We start from the raw sequence: 14,779 nt of genomic DNA, 5'->3' as shown, positions 1-14,779 counted from the left end.
TGCCGGGCACTGCCACATTTCCAACCCCCCTGCTATCACCATGTACATTTATGTAAGGAATGACAACTCTTTATTAAATGTTGTGTTAGGAAAAATACTATTCCTAGGTGCAGAAAGAAGAACAGCTTTTTTTTTTTCTTTTTAAAGCAGATGACTAGAAAGTGACTACTGCAAATAAAAAGCAGAGATTGTTAGATTAGATAAAAAAGCAAGACCCTAAATGCTACCTAAAAGGAACCCACTTAAATATAAGCCTACAAGTAAGCTAAAAGTAAAAGGATGGAAAAAGATATACCATGCTAACACGAATCAAAGAAGGTTGGTGTGGCCCTATTAATATCAGAAAAAGCAGATTTAATATCAAAGAATATTATAGGGATAAGGAGGATGACTGCTGTATTTGACAGTCACAGGGCTGGCAGTAGCAAGAACCATTTTCAGAAACGGGCAACCAGAGATGCAGATGTACTTGAACTTGTTCAGCAACGTTACCAAGGACATCTTAGAGGAAATCACTGTAGTCTGATGCTTGATGCTGGACACAGTGATGGCTTAGGCCTTCTCTGAGGCCTCTGCCATGGAGAAAGGAGGGTAGGGGCTCTGAGTTTGACTTGCAGGGGGAACTCCCATAAGAATTAGTGCTTAATGCAAGTGATTAGGGAAACACCTGGGGTAGTAAGTCGCCTGCCTCTGGATCAGATTCAGTCTCAGACTTCTTTTATTTGATCCGTATGCTTTTTTTCCTCTGTATCACTTATGATCTTCTAAGCTGCAACTTGTAAATTGCAACTCACAATGATTAAACAATAAGGGCATGGAAGATCTCACATAACAGAAAGTCTGGAGGCAAGAAGGCTGTGTCCAGCCCTGTGACACTGAGACCCCAGATTCTTTCCATCTTTCTGGTCTGCCTATGGCTGCCTTTGGGTTAGAAAATTACCGCAGCTGCTCCAGATATCTTATGCTGATGTAAATCAATGTCCAGAAATGGAATAGGACCATTTCTCCCTAGTATGCTTCATTTTCAGAGCCACAAAACCTTTCCTACAAACCTCCAGAAGATTTCCCCTCACACCTTATCAGTCAGAACTGGGTCACATGCCCACCTCTAAATCCATCACCAGCAAGGAGGATGAGACTGCTATGATTGACTTAAACCAATTAGGCTTTACCTGAGTCATGTGCTGGAGGGCTGGTCACTGAGATACCTTTGGGGCTCAGCTATTTGTTATGAAAGATGGGGAAATCGCCATAAGATAGGCAACTACAGGATCAAAACAGTTGCCAACATATGCAAATTGGGAGATTTACCATAAAAAAATTTTTTTTTACCTCTGCTTTTTTGTTGTTTAAAAAAAATTAATTGTGCTAAAATGAGCATAAAACTGACCATCCTAGGCGTTTTTAAGTGTACAGTTCAGTAGTATTGAGCATATTCCCATTATTGTGCAACAAATATGCAGAACTTTTCATCTTGTAGAACTGAAACTCTGAACCCTTTAAGCAAATGCCCTCTTCCTCCTTTCCCCAGGCCCTAGCAACCACCTGTCTACTTTATGTCTCTAAGAATTTGACTATGCTAGGTACCACAAATAAGTGGAACCACTTGTTTGTGACTGTCTTATTTCACTAAGCATAATGTCCTCAAAGTTCATCCATGTTGTAGCATATTTTAGAGTTTCCTTCCTTTTTTTTAAAGCTGAGTAATATTCCATTGTATGTGTATACCACATTTTTGTTTACCCATTCATCCATTGATGGACATTTGGATTGCTCCCACCCCATGGCTATTGTGAATGATGCTGCTGTGAACATGAGTGTACAAATATCTCTTCGGGACCCTGCTTTCAGTTCTTTCGAGTATTGAATATATGCCCAGAAGTGGAATCTCTGGATTTATTTTTACTTTTTTGAGGAACTGGCATACTGTTTTCTACAACAGATTCACCATCTTACATTCCCACCAACAGTGCACAAGGATTCCAATTTCTTCACATCCTGACCAACATTCGTTATTTTCTTTCTTTAATAGTAGGCATCCTAATGGATATGAGGTGATATCTCCATGTGGTTTTGATCTGCATTTCCCTAATGATTAGTGATGTTGAATATTGTCTCATGCTTTTTGGCCATCTGGATATCATCTTTAGAGAAATGTCTATTTAAGTCCTTTGCCCCGTTTTTAATCGGGTTATTTTTTGTTGTTGTTGAGTTGTACGAGTTCTTTATATATTCTGGATATTAGCCCCTTACCAGATATATAATTTGCAAATATTTTCTCCCACTCTGTAGGTTGCATTTTCATTTTGTTGCCATTCATTTTCATTTTGCTGCACAAAATTTTTTTTATTTTAATGTAGTCCTTCTCTCTTTTTACTTTTGTTGCCTGTGTTTTGATGTCATATCCAAGAAATTATTGCCAATGTCATGGTTTTAGGTCATATGTGTAGGTCTTCAGTCTATTTTGAATTAATTTTTATATATGGTGCAATGGAAGGATCCAACCCTTTGCATGTGGATATCCAGTTTTCCCACCACCATTTGTTGAAGACACTGTCCTTTCCCCATTGAGTGGTCTCAGCACCCTTGTTGAAGATCAAATGACAAGAGTTCACTTCTGGATGCTCTAATGCATTGCTCTATATGTCTGTCTTTATGCCAGTACCACACTGTTTTGATTACTGCAGCTTTGTAATAAGTTTTGAAATCTGGAAGTGTGAGACCTTCAACTCTGTTTTTCTTTTTAAAGATTATTTTGACCGTTGGGATTTGTTGAGATTCCATATGAATTTTAGGATGGGTTTTTTTTTCTATTTCTGCATTAAATGGTGTTTGGATTTTCATAGGGATTGCATTAAATCTGTAGATCACTCGGATTTTCATAGGGATTGCATTAAATCTGTAGATTTAATGGGGTAGTACTGCCACCTTAACAATACTGTCTTCCAATCCATGAATGCAGGATAGCTTTCCATTTATTTGTGTCCTATTATCTCTTTCAGCAATGGTTTACAGTTTTCTGTGTACAAGTCTTTCACCTCCATTTTATTCTTTTTGATACTATTGTAAATGGAAATATTTTCTTAATTTCCTTTTCAGATAGTCATTGTCTGCCTTTGCTTTTTTTTTAAGATTTTTTTTTGATGTGGACAATTTTTAAAGTCTTTATTGAAATTGTTACAACATTGCTTCTCTTTTATGTTTTGGTTTTTTGGCCCTGAGGCATGTGGGATCTTAGCTCCTTGACCAGGGATCAAACACACATCCTCTGCATTGGAAGGCAAAGTCCAAACCACTGGACCGCCATGGAAGTTGCTGTCTGCCTTTGCTTTTTTTTGGGGGGGGGGGGGTATGTGGGCCTCTCACTGTTGTGGCCTCTCCCGTTGCAGAGCACAGGCTCCAGTCGCGCAGGCTCAGCGGCCATGGCTCACGGGCCCAGCCATTCCGGGGCATGTGGGATCCTCCTGGACCGGGGCACGAACCCATGTCCCCTGCATCAGCAGGCGGACTCTCAACCACTGTGCCACCAGGGAAGCCCTGCCTTTGCTTTTAAAGAAAGAAAGATCTGCCTACATTGCTACATTAAGCTCCCTCTCCTGCGTGGCAAGAGACTTGAGCTGAATAGCAGCTGCTCCCTATAGGAGGGACATTTGTTCCTGTTTGCCACAGCCCCTATCCAGCCAGCTTCCCTCACACTCTCTGCCCTGTCTCTGTCAGCATTTGGGGTTTTGACCCCTTGTTTGGAGGTCCCCAGTGAAGCCTACACACTGCTGCTACTCATTGTGAAGGATCGAGGGTGGTAAAATACTCTGGTACAGACTGGCAACTTGACCACTTGACAAAATGAAATCTAAACTGCTGTTCCATGTACCTGAAATTTAAGCCCCCAATTATTTGACGGCAAACATTTTTAACAGAAAAATTTCTGAAATACATCGCGTGCTTTTTTTCTCTCTAAAATAGAGGATGCAGAACAGAATTTAAGCTTTTCTTCACGACTTACCAAAATAGACAATAATTACTGGGCTGGGCTGGGTAATAACGGGGTGCCCTCAGGAGTTAATGAAGTGTGTGGGGTTCTTTGTCTCTGTCCCTTAAATGGCCACAGATGCCTGTGATCTGTGGGTTCTTGCATTGGCTAGGCATTTGTTCTTTCTTTCTTAGAGGTTCTTCTTGCTACTAACAATGAATCTGCCTGCAGCAACCTGCTCTCCCTTCCTAGTTGATGCTTCTAGCATAGTGTGGGCTGGGACCTGATAGCCACGTGTGTTAGAATCGCTGGCATCAACAATGGCAAGAGTCATGCAGTCACTCTGTTGCTTCAGAGGTTTTCCATAGGCAGTAGGGGACCTGGTGAGCTCACTCACAGGTGGGGGTAGAGGACTGAGAACCAAGAAGGTCAAAGTCACAGGAGTCATGGAGCTGACCCGGAGTGAGCGGGGCGGGCTGGGCTCTATCCGCTTCCATGCAGGCACTTTCCAAGAGCGTCCCACAGCCCACTGTCCTGAGGCCACTTTGGGGAGCTACAGAAGGGCTGGCAGCAGTGCCCTAGGCTGTGGAAACTGCTGAAAATAAAAACACTCTTCGGCCTTATCCATCTGCCCTCCCTCTTGGGTACCCAAATTAATTTCTCACTACATTTAATATGGTTTCATTTTTCCCAAGGAGACACTTTGGATTATGTCCAGGAATTCCTTTTCTTTTCTCTGTGGAATGATTTTATTTATTTTGACCTTTTCACTATGAATATTTTCAAACACAGTATTAGAGAGAACAGTGTAATTAACCCCCACATACCCATCTTTCATCTTACATCAGTTCTCAATTTTGTTGTTTTTGTTCCTCCTCTCCCCTACACTATTGGGGGGGTGGCGTGTGTGGAATATTTTAAAGCAACCATGACTTTTATTTCAGGAATGCATCTTTTAAAGTTACAACAGGTTATAATATTGTTGTATTATATTATTGTCCACTGTGAACCACAGCACTAGCAAGAAAACTTACATGTAATTATCTCTAGTCTTCCCAAAACCGTGTCAATTATTCCCATTTTATAGATGGGGATGTTGAGGTTCTGCCTTAATTTGTATATAAAAGAAAGTGGGCTAAATGATGGTATATTAGTTAGAACTCAGTTTAGGCTTTGGTTTTCAACAGAAAAGCCTCAAGTTCAGTAATGTGAACAATTGAAGTGTTTCTTTCTCTCTTGTATAAAAGTTCTCCCAGGTCCAGACCATGTCTGGGGCTAGCATAGTGGCTTGATGGTGTTCATTAGGGACCCAGGCTTCATCTCTGCTCTGCTCTTCAATGTTGCTCTGCTATTCTCAACGCCACAGACCAAGATGACTGTTCCAGGTCCCATCATCAGGTGGTAGTGGAAAAGGGACTAGCGGAGGGCATACCCATTCCCTTGAAGGACTTGGTCCTGAAGCTGCACACATAACGTCTACTCACCAGCCACTGCCCAGAATTTAATCACACAGTCACACCTGCAAGGGAGACTGGGAAGGGTAGTCTTTATTTTGGGCAGCCTCTGGCCAACTAAAATTCAGGGATTCTCTATAAGTGAAGAAAGGGTGACAACCAGTAATGCTTCCATGGATAGAATAAAGGGTTCTTTAGAAACAAGGGTGTGGCTTTGAGTCCTCCATTTTGGCCTCAACTGTGGTCCATTTAGTATGCCTAGTGGTGCCTGGTTAAATTAGAGATAGATGTCCTTTGGTCGTGAGCAACTTCAATTATTTAGTCCTTGTGCCCATAAGTTTTTTCTTTGTTAATTTTTTTTATTCTGATCACTTATAACCATACTGTCCTTTTAAAATGAAATTTATTGAAATAGTAAATTTATATTATGTGATTTAATTCCATTGTCCATAATGGAGAGACTCTAATTACATACCATCACGGCCCTGCTATTAATGAGTTTGGATTCAGCTTCGCTCTTTACCACCTGGGTGGTGGACAAATTTTTTGTTTACCTTCTCCAAGCCTCCTTTTCCTTTCTATAAAATAGGAATACTATTATCAACCTCAACTGTTGTGAAGATTAGATGATGGATGAAAGTTCTGGTCACAGTGAACAGTTGACAAACTACCTATATAACAGATACATATGTACTATCTCCCCACTAATCCTACCCTATTTAATTCCTATCACTTCTAAAAATAATAACTATAGCATTTTATAGCATCTTCATACTTATTAATTTGGGCATCACAAAACCTTGTGAAATAGGCAGAGCGGGTAGTCCTTAGTCTTCTAGTCTAGATTAGGAGATATGAGCTCAGAGAGAGGGATTCACCTGCCCAAGGTCACGTATTCCCTCTAGACTGGATCCTTCCCATGTGCATTTAAACCTGCATCTTAAACAAATGATTAAACAGCCCTCTTTCAACCCACAGCCCCCTCAATCACCCACATCTCTCAAGTCCTCCTTCAGCCAAGACATGCTGCCTCCGTGATTTCACTTCCAATTCACTCATCAGCCCGCCCCATCCAACTTTTGCCTCTTCATTAAGTTTGCTCCTGGCAAGAGCCTGACCTTAAGATCTCTGCTCCCTCTTACTCCACCCCAGACCATCTCATCCATTCCTGTGGTTTCAGATGCCAACCAGAAGCTCATCACCAGCTCAGACCACTTTACTGAGCTCCAGTCCCAGCTCCTTTTGGGATGGGAGTGGGGGTCAGGTTAGGAGAACCCTTTTCACAAGTCTGGGCATAAGACAAACAGACCATGAACCATGGTAGGGGCAATAGGACTTGAAAGAAAATGATGAATAGGAAAAATGATTGGAAGAATTCCCAGAACCTAGAGATAGAATGGCTGTGGGGTAATAAAGGAGAGTCAAAGGTGATTCAGGATTTAACACTTGGTTCCTGGGATAATGTTACTGACACTCATGGGGAAAACTGGAAAGGACTGTGTTGGGGGAGCCATGTGATGCGGGGTTGAAGACTTGAACCTGGGGTGAGGGTGGAACATTTAAACGGAAAATTCAAAGTGTTTTTTTCTTATAGTTTCCTTCTCCTGCTGAACCAGCCCCACATTTCTCCCCCCACCTCCAACCAGGGCTTCCCACAATTGCACTGTCTCGGCTTGAGTCAGACAGAAGTAGATAGAAGGGAAATTTTTTCTTCTTCACTGGCGTAGGTCACTATCCCAACCCACAAAGAGCCATGCGTAGAATTTTTAAGAGCCTTTATATAGAGTTCTAGGCTCCTGAAAGTGTTTCTGATAGGTTTTCCTTAGAGGCAAGTAACAGGCAGAGATGTTTGACCCTGTCACCTTAGCCTTTCACGCGTACCACTGGACAGAGCATAAGAAGACCTGAAGACGGAGTCATCCACTGCAGGGAGTTTCTCAAGCTTCTTTCATAAATAAAACCTATGATGCTACGATTCTAGGAGCTAGATATTTGGAGCTTCAAAAAGATTGCTGAAGACTTCAACAACCTCAAAAATTTGAATATCTGAAAACTTTTCTTTCCCTGAATTAGGACCCAGTGAGAGTGTAGTTCATGGATTTGGCCACATGAAGGCAGCATACACAAACTCACCTTTCCTTAAACCAGTCTGGAGTCGCCTTGCTCTTGAGTTCCCACTGTCATCACGGGGCGCCAGACTCTCCACAATTCACGCAGGTCCCCAACCTTCACACTGCTGGACCTTCATCACCTCATTCCCATGCACAGGAAGACGGATGGGCCACCTGCTTGCTGACACCCTCTGACAATCTTCCTCACAGAGTGGTCGGTTGGTGCCTCATCTTCCCCCATATGTCCCCTGCTAACTCCAGTTCACCCCATCTGACTTGCCTTGTCGCCCAAGCCCTAGCCAAGGTCTCCCTCGATACCTACTTGTATGTCTTCTCACTGCTTTGCAGACCCTGGCATTACCTGGTGCTGAGAACACGGCTGATCGGTGGACGGGATGAACAAGTCAGAGCTCCAGCAGTCGTGTTCGTGAGCTCCGTCAGGTGGGTTGTAAGTTACCCTGAGTGAGTGAGTGGGCCCCAGGCACAGAGATTCTGATTTTCAGTAGACCTGCAGTGGCATCCAGGTATCTGCTTTTTTTTTTTTTTTTTTTTTTTGGCCGCGTTGCATGTGGGATTTTACCATTGGACTGCTAGGGAAGTCCCAGGTATCTGCATTTTAAAAGCTACAGGTAGTCCACTGATCATACTTGGATGAACACTGATTTTCTGATTTTGTGGCCTTGGACATGTTAATCTTTTAATCTCGGTTTTCTTTTCAGAAAATGGGAAGAATTAAAGGAAACGTAAACATAGATGAAATGTAAACTGAGTGCTTCCTTAGCACAGTGGTTGGCATTTAGACATGCTCACCAAATGCTGGCTTTTCTCCTGGGGTGACCCATCTGCTGAGTTTGGGGTGGGCGGTGAGAGAGTCTGGGGGCGAGTATAATGTATGCAGGGCTGTCACATGTGGCTGCACAACGCCAGGGGGCACCACCCTCAGAGACGTCTCTGTGAATAGCATCCTCTAGAACTGTGGGAGATCCCAACCCTTCACAGGATACAGAATGAAGAAGTTTGGGGTGAGTGCTCTGGAGAGGAGCCTTGAGGGTGTGGGGCAACACTGTGACACACCAGCTTTTTGACCTTATGCTAAGCCCGGTTCACCTCCTCCTACTCAGGAGAAAGTCTGGAATCTTTCTAGTGATAGGGAAAGGGGTTGCTAAGTGCCTTGACTCTCGCTGCCCTGCTGGCCTGAGTGAAGAGGTAAACCAGCCTCTTGATTTAGGCAACAAACCAAGTGGCCTGATGTAGAGATGGGGTGAGAAAGGCTGCCCAGTTTCTATGCCTATTCTTGTGCCTCTTGTCCTGGCTGGTACAGCGCAGGAACCTGGTCCGTGGTGTTCAGGCCCCTCGACCAGTTCTGCTAAAGCTCCTGGTGATATTCACCTGATTTCTGGCGCCCCCAAAAGGGCCTGGGCACTTTAGGGCTTGAGGAGACCGGGAGGGACACTGATGCTGAGAGCGCGACAGGCAGGTGAGTCTCCAGCTCTGAAACATACCCGGGGGCAAAGAGGAAACGCCAGCCTCTAAGTGTGGCCTCCCAAAGTTTCCAAGTGGACAGGAAGAAAGAGGGAGGGGTGGTAGGAATGGGGGGCTCAACTGCTCACGGGGGGCGGGGGCGGGCACAGAACAGCAGAAGACCCCACCTAGGGTCGGGGCGTGGCAGAGATGGTCCCCCATCTCTGGGCACGTGCAGCTCCGGAAACTGGCGGCGGCGTCTATTTCAGAGTTTATGGTAAGAGGCTGGAGCGGCACACGCTCGGCACCGCAGACAACACACCCCACCCCTTAAGGAAGTGGGGAGGAGAGCAGCAGGGGTGTGGTTAAGTCGGAGAAGGAGAGGGGAAAACACAAACCTGTCAGCGCTGTTTCTCAGCGGAGGCCTCCGGAGCCGCCGCGCACCCCTTAAGAAGAGCCCTTCACCCGCCGCCGCCCCGCCGCACCTGGCCGAGCCGAGGAGCCGCCGCCGGAGTCGGCGCTTCGCTCCGTGTGAGTCCCCTCCCGCGATCGCAATCGGGGCTGAGCGCCCAGCCAGAAGGTGGAGGCTGGACGAGGCGGGAGGGTCGGGGTGACTCTGGGGTTGCGGGGACCCGGACGGGACCGGGAGCCGCGGACCCAGAAGTGGGCGCTGCGGCGTGGGGCGCTCCCGGGGCCGGCGAGCCCTCCGTGAAGGGAGAGGGATTCCATTTTTGGAGTTAATTTGAGACGAAAGGGTGTTTTTCCCTCTTAGTTCTCTTATCAGACAGGGGAGGATGGGTGGGGGGGGCGGTGATGGGAGGGCACAGAAAGGCCGCCTGCCTCTAAAGGTCAGGCCAGAGAGCTTTCAGAATCCAACTTCTTCAACTCCTGCCTTAGAGCCTCTGCCGCCTCCTGCTTTGCCCCCTGCCGTGCCCTTCAGCTCGCCCACCCTGCTCACATTCCCACGCACACCCCACTGCGCTCCCCGCCCCCCAGAGGGCATCTTCTGAATCAAGCGCCGACTGGAAGCAAGCAGGGCTCTGCAGGGGGGTAGAAGCAGAACTCTGTGCGTGCGTGTGTGCGCGTGCGTGTGTATGCGTGTGTGTGTGTGTGTGTGTGTGTGTGAGTGCCTGTGTGTTGTGGGGACTAAAGTTAACGCTCGCTGCCACCCCGGGTCTTTGTGACATTACTTCGGAATGCCCCTAAAGGGTTAAGTTCTGTGCCGCCTTCTCCTGTCAGGCTGTGCGTGGGCAAAGCCTTGGGTGGGTGAACAGGCAACATATGGGTGCTGTTCTGAGCCCACCGAGCCCCACCACCTGCCCTAAACGTCAGCCATCTGACACTTGCGTCTCCCCACACGCCAAGCTTGGAGCTGAATCCAATTAGGCTTCTCCAAGGGGTCAGGGCGGGGAGAAGGAGAGCCGAATTTTGGACACACAGGGGGCATTTGCCAGGGGCGCTCAGAAACCAGAAGAGGAAGAGCTTTCCCCCGACCCACAGCTGGACGTGAGCCCTCGGGGCAGTTGGTTCGAAAAGATCAGGGAAGGGACACAAGGAGGCTCCTCCCTTGAGGGCAAGGAATGCAGGTGTGGACCTAACCCCAGCCTTTCACAACTCCTCTGGGGGAGGGCGAAGAGGAAGCAGAGACAAAAAAGTGTGTGAAAATGGAAGGAGGGAGGGAAGTAGTCACATGGAGAGAGCAGCTCTGGCACGACACTCTGCTCTCATTCCTTCATTCAATAAGCATTGGCTGACTTCCTACCTGAGGCCAGGTGTTGGCGCTGGGCATGGGAGACCAGGGTGCGTGGGACCCAGCCCTGCGCCCCGAGCAGTGCCGTGGGGAGGGAGGGAACAGGTGCTGACCAGCCCAGTGCTGGGGGCTGTGGGTGGAGCCGGTCAGTGTGTCCAGGAAGGCTTCCTGGCAGAAGTGACTCTAAGTGGAGACCTGAAGGATTGGTAGAATTAGCCTGGGAGGGAAAGAGGGGCATGAACAGCATAGGGCACAGCAAGTACTGAGACCTGAGGCCAGAAACAGCGGAATGAAACCAGGAAACTGAAAGTAGCTCGGAGTGTTCAGCACGTGGAGAGTGCAGGGGTGAGTTGAAGCTGGAGAGGTGGGAGAGACAGCTCCAGAAGGGCCTGCTCTGGCTGCCATGGCAACTCCTGTCACTTGGGCCAGCAGCCTCCGACTTGACTCAAGGGTGCGGGGCCACCAGATTTAGCAAATGACAAAGTGAGAGAGTGGCATGGACAAGTATACACTACCAAACGTAAAATAGATAGCTAGTGGGAAGCAGCCGCATAACACAGGGAGATCAGCTCCGTGCTTTGTGACCACCTAGAGGGGTGGGATAGGGAGGGTGGGAGGGAGGGAGACGCAAGAGGGAAGAGATATAGGAACATATGTATATGTATAACTGATTCACTTTGTTATAAAGCAGAAACTAACACACCATTGTAAAGCAATTATACTCCAATAAAGATGTAAAAAAAAAAAGAAAATACAGGACACTCAGATTTGAATTTCAGATAAGCAATGAATATTTGTCAAGTATAACTATGTCCCGTGCAATCTTTGGGGCATACTTATACCAAGACATTATTCACTGTTTATCTGAAATTCAAATTCAGCTGGACATCTGGTATTTTATCTGGCACCTGTCCTCTAGGGGGAAGCTGAGGATGCTACAGTGCTGGGAAGTGAAGGGTAGGTAGTGCCCAGGCACCAAGGGAACAGTCTCAGGACATATTATCTTTTTTTTCTTTTTTTATTATTTTTAAAAATTTATTAATTTTTATTGGAGTATAGTTGCTTTACAACGTTGTGTCCGTTTCTGCTGTACAGCAAAGTGAATCAGCTATACATATACTTATATCCCCTCTTTTTTGGATTTCCTTCCCACTTAGGCCACCACAGAGCACTGAGTAGAGTTCCCTGGGCTATACAGTAGGTTCTCATTAGTTATCTATTTTATACACAGTATCAATAGTGTATATATGTGAATCCCAATCTCCCACTTCATCCCACGCCCGCCGCCCAGGACATATTATCTTGTAACCAATCCTCCTAGATTCCACTTTGGGGCTCCTTCACTGATTGAGCATGTTATTTCTTAAAATCAAAAGAAAGACAATTCCTTGTCTTTGGAGCCCCATGAACCTGGATTCAAATACCAGCTTTGCCACTTGCCTGCTGTGAGGCCTTATGTAAACCACTTCACTCCTTGGAACCCCAGAATCTCTTTTCAGAAATGAGGATAAGAGTATCTGTTCGTTCAGGTTGTGGGGTGGATCCGTGGTAATGTATGTAAATTGCCCAGGGAGTGCTGAAGAAAAAGTGGTAGATGTTAATCTTCATAGCGCTTTCACAAGGGTAACCAAAGTAGTATCCCTGAAGTGCTTGGGGCTCGTTTGTTTATATTTATTGAGCCCTCAGAGGTTGCAGAGGAAGTACGTGGTGGAGGTCCTTCTCCTGGTGAGACAGTGGGTTGGCTCCTGAGCAGAAAGGGAGAGCTTGGGTCAGTTTTTCAGCTTTGTCAATGACTTCCTTCCCAGATGCCCTGGAAGACCCTGGGGAAGGGGTGGCCATAACTCAAAGTTGAATTAACTGAAAGGAAATGTGAATGAATTAGAAGGGAGAATCCAGGTAACACACTAAGCACGACGGACACAGACAAATGCACCATAAAATTTAGCTGTCAGTATTCCCATTTTTATAAGGAGTACCTTATTAGAAAAATAGAGCTCAGGGGTAGAAGAAGTAAGGATGCCTTGTTTTGACTTTAATGGGGGCATTTATAAGAGCAAATTAGGGGGCCTCCTCGAAGGGAACCTGGAGGGAGTTAAGAATTTGTTAAGAGAAAGAGGAAATGGAAAGTGTGTTTCCCTTGTGGAAACCACTGGGTTACAAATGGTCCCTCTTTCCAGTGGCTAAATCTCCCCACCCCCCTGCCCAGTGGTAAGCATTTTGTCCCCAGTTCTTTAGAGCAGCATTTGCCACACAGTGTTCGGAGAAACTCTCTGCCATGAGATAGTTACAGGTGCTGCACTGGTGAAACGCTCCAATGAGCCCACTCTTGGAGATTCGTCCTGCGTATTTGTATGATCAAGGCTATGGTCCGTTCCTCAGAAAAGACACCTGTATCACTGGACTTACTAACATCCCCTAAATTTGACTGTAGACCCCTTGTAGTGGGTTTGGGGGAGACCTACTACCGTCTCAATGGAAATGGCACTCCACTCCTACTGACTGTTGATGTAGGTGCAGTTCTGGAACCAAAAAGATCTTTCTGCGGACATTATTCATCCCATAACTCTAGCCTGGACTTAGTAGTGTCCAATTTACAGAAGATCTTCAGGGACCGAAGCCCCTGTCCCAGCATCGCTCATCCCTCACAGACACAAACCCCCACTTGTGTCAGCCTAAATCTTCCTACCACAGTTCACACCCATTTCCCATTGTTCGGAGGACCCTGGAAGAGTATGTCCCTCAGCATGTAGCCCTCCAGGGGTATGGCAGTCATTCCATATGTTCTTAATATTGTTAAGGAAAGTACAATTGAGGCAGGGGAGGGGAGGAAGCGTCCCTTGGGTGAACCCCGAGTGGTAGGTGTCCTGTTCCTACTTTTCTCCCTGCCCAGAAAGCTCATAGGCTCGGGACTCTGTGGCCCTGGCCTCCCAGATGAATGGATCTCTGAGGTGGCCAGAATAAAGATGGACAGTTGCTGAGGTCCTTGGGCAGAAAGGGTGGTAATTAACAGAAGTTCTTGCTGGCTCCCCGATCAAGAATTTCTCTTAGACTCTGGGCCAGTTCTAGGGTAAAGGGGGAGGAGCAGGGAGAGTGGTGAGAGTCTCCAAAACATTAGCGTGGTTGGTGGTCCAGTGGTCCAGCGCCCGGACTTGGTCAGTCAGCCTGGGTTCCAGCTCTGGCTCTGGGACTCATTGTATGACCTTGGCTAAGTCGTGTAGCCCTCTCTTCCTCGTCTCTGAGATGATGACAGGGCTTTTTGTGAAGGTATACCAGGAGTAATATTCCAAATATCAACAGCCACTAAGGCGTGGGCAGGGATCTAACAGAACTGAGCCTGCTGTGCCAGTGGTCACAGGGAACCTGGGAGGTGGACGAGGCAGGCAGGCAGTCAGGGCCCTGGCGGCGGGGGTCGGGGGGGCGACATTTACAAGCTTGGATGGACTAGTCCAGTATTTTAATGTCCCAGATGGCCCTATGCACCAGCTTAATAACCTTGGCTGTACATAACACATTCAGTCATTTTTCAGGCACACAGTAGGCACGCAATGAACGTAGCTCTCCTTGGCATTCTATTTCATACTTTGAGTTGATCTGAGCTGGTGGGGAAGGGCCATTTTTTTTCCCCCCTGGGGAAAAAGGCCGTGTTTTGAGGGGCAGAAGTGGGCTTCTCCTGTGCATCATGTACAAGACAGAATTTGCTTCTTGCCCCCAACCTGCATCCCCACACCCCACCCGCAGTGCACTGTGTCTGTGACAGCCTGACCTGATTAGCTCTGTAGCCAGCAAAGAGACTTTCTACTGCTGCCCACCAGACACTGGAGTCCGCACGGCCACTGAAGGTGCTCAGAGGGCTGACAGGCAGGGGAAAGTGGTGGCTTCGGTTTCCGGGGTTCTAGGCACCCAGCACGAAGCTCTGAGCCATGCGAGGGGGCGGCAGTGGGGCAGGGTGCAGCTCTTTTGAGTCACTCTGCCATTTCCCAAGGTATAATTATTACTCACGATGACGGTTTGATTAAGAGAGCAGGCTGGAGAC

The 14,779-nt window shown here is 46.9% G+C and overlaps 1 protein-coding gene across 6 annotated transcripts in view; it reads left to right on the top strand.

Moving 5' to 3' along the window:
• PTK2B (protein tyrosine kinase 2 beta) overlaps positions 1 to 14,779 on the top strand; it is a 140,035-nt gene that overhangs the window by 2,559 nt on the left and 122,697 nt on the right. For 2 of the 6 annotated variants that reach the window (XM_022595006.3, XM_022595005.2), the window contains exon 2: positions 7,884 to 7,976. The gene's annotated coding sequence lies outside the window, so the exon portion shown is untranslated. Of the gene's footprint in view, positions 1 to 7,883; positions 7,977 to 9,358; positions 9,528 to 14,779 lie in introns of those variants that run through there. The other 4 variants (XM_022595009.2, XM_022595008.2, XM_022595004.2 and 1 more) reach the window with 3 other exon arrangements.

Source organism: Delphinapterus leucas, chromosome 6 (genome assembly GCF_059928025.1).
Source record: "Delphinapterus leucas isolate spDelLeu-1000000601 "Yukka" chromosome 6, BTC_Dleu_Yukka2, whole genome shotgun sequence".
Taxonomy (NCBI): Eukaryota; Metazoa; Chordata; class Mammalia; order Artiodactyla; family Monodontidae; genus Delphinapterus; species Delphinapterus leucas.
This window is presented reverse-complemented; position numbering and strand designations above follow the sequence as displayed.